This window comes from Coenobita brevimanus, unplaced genomic scaffold (assembly GCF_032717465.1).
Source record: "Coenobita brevimanus isolate Jiangsu-jjx unplaced genomic scaffold, ASM3271746v2 jjx.HiC_scaffold_2778, whole genome shotgun sequence".
Lineage (NCBI taxonomy): Eukaryota > Metazoa > Arthropoda > Malacostraca > Decapoda > Coenobitidae > Coenobita > Coenobita brevimanus.
The window spans coordinates 200001-202500 of record NW_027643739.1 but is presented as its reverse complement, the minus strand read 5'-3'; positions in this window follow the sequence as shown (position 1 = coordinate 202500).

The following is a 2500-nucleotide window of genomic DNA, read 5'->3' as shown; positions in this document are numbered from 1 at the left end:
TTAGCATGTCTTCATTTATGTATGTGAATGCTATTCTCATATTTGCAAGCAGTGTATACATGTTCCGTACCTTCTCGCTGATGTGGTCAGCCGGAGATAGTCTGTTATTGATAATCACACCTAGGTCCTTCTCTCTTTCTGATATGTGTAGGGTTGATCTTCCTAACTTATAATCCCAATCTGGTCTTTTCCCACATTTACCAAACTTAATTACATGACACTTGTCCACATTAAATTCCATTTGCCAGTATTGCTCCACTGTGTGTGTGGGGGGGGGGGCGGGGGAGAAGCAACCAGAGGCCAGTGACTCTCTATGTTGTAGGAACAGTTCCATTCCTTTGGCTGAAAACTATGTAGTATTAACTCAGACTTTTCCACCCACAGAAGGTCAGGCCCCTGGATCTGCGGCCCAAGAAGACCCGTGCCATCTGATGCAGCCTGACGGTGGCAGATGAAGCGCCTCACACCTAAGATATCAAGAGGCGAATGTCCCATCCCGAAGGTATGCCGTCAAGGCATAAATAACGTCAGAATGTTTATTTTTTAACCCCCACTGAACAGTTTTTAATTCCCCCTGAAGAGTTAAATGACTGCAAGTGTGTGAGAATGTTAGATGTCTGAGCAATTGTGTGAGAATGTTAGATGTCTGAGCAATTGTGTGAGAATGTTAGATGTCTGAGCAATTGTGTGAGAATGTTAGATGTCTGAGCAATTGTGTGAGAATGTTAGATGTCTGAGCAATTGTGTGAGAATGTTAGATGTCTGAGCAATTGTGTAAGAATGTTAGATGTCTGAGCAACTGTGTAAGAATGTTAGATGTCTGAGCAACTGTGTGAGAATGTTAGATGTCTGAGCAATTGTGTGAGAATGTTAGATGTCTGAGCAATTGTGTGAGAATGTTAGATGACTGCAGTTGTGTAAGAATGGTAGGGAATGTTTAATTACGTGTAACTCTTGTCATTTTTTATCCCACAGTGAAAAATAAAATATCCATCATGTGGAATATAAGTTTTATACCCACAGTCATACCACAAGTGGCTTTTGCAGACTTAACACATCTCTGTGATTCACTCTCATTGCATCTCAGTATCCTTTTGTATGTAAGTAATCTATCTATCTGTCTATCTATTGCCAGACGCCCCAATCCCGTAAGGGGTGGCTACAAACAAATCGCCTCCATGTCGCCCTGTCCCCCACCTTTTCACTGCCCTGCTCCCAGCTCACATCCCCCTCTCATATACCTCTCCACTCCATCCCTCCATCTCATCCTTGGTTTCCTCCTTCCTCTTCCCCTAATAAATAAAATGATGCAGGAGAATACTGAGTTGCAAAAAGGAAGATAAATCACTAACAAAAAGGAGCTACAGTGCCTGCCATACAACTTATAATGTGGCCTCTTGTAGGTTGTGCCATCCACTCGTGTGATAGTTTTCTTTGCTGTTTACATCTTACGCTTATAGATTAGTTACTTACAGGAGCAGCCTAGCATGGACTAACCTACCTTAAGTTTTCCCTTCATATGCATGTTTGTTGTTGTCTGTCTATCTATCTATTGCTAGACACCTTAATCCCGTAAGGGGTGGCCACAAACAAATCACCTCCATGTTGCCCTGTTCCCCACCATTTCATTGCCCTGCTCCCAGCTCACACAGTCTTTTGCAGTTAAATTTGTATGTTCATAGTTACGTTCTTTGTTCTTCCAGGTTTTTGTAGCTACACTTTCATGTTCTTTATGTGCTGTGTTCTGTCAGTGTCATATTCTGTGTTTATATGCTTGTGTCTGCCTCCTTCTTCTGTTATGTTCTTTATGTGCTGTGTTCTGCTAGTTTATGTGCTTTTGTCTGCCAACCTTCTTCAGTTATCCTCTGTTATGTTCTTCTCTTGACTCAGTGCTTAGCCAGTTTTATAAATCATGGCCTGTACTCTCATCAGTTAAGGCAGCTCCCTAACACATCTTCCCAAGCAATTTATTTATTTATTTTTTTTTTAATAACAGAACAGAGGAAGGAAAAACGAATAAAAAAAATAATCCATCCACCATATTTCTGGTGTCCTCCATTCATAAAATATCTGTAACAGTTGGACCTGAACAGCTGTGGGTTGAAGTTTGGAGGGAAACAACTCTGGGGAAGCGAGTTCCAGAGAGATGCAGTTCAGGGAATGAAAGAATTCTGATAGGCAGAAGTTGTGCAATATGGCTGAGTGACATTCCAGTCATGAGTGCTACCAGATGCTTATTACCCCTTGAATTATTTAAATAATTCAAATATCACCATACTCTTCCTATCAAATGTACATAATCCTATTACCCCGCTGTATCCAAAAATAACTAGCTAAGGGCTAGGGAGCTTGCTTAATTGATGAGAATACAAGCCATGTGTACAGTAGCATGGCTCACCTCAGTTTGGGGATTCCTTCAGAAAAAGGATGGCATCATTATTTTGAACTGAGTGATTAAATCCTTCAGCATTTAGCTTCATGTATTGTTTTCACTTCACTC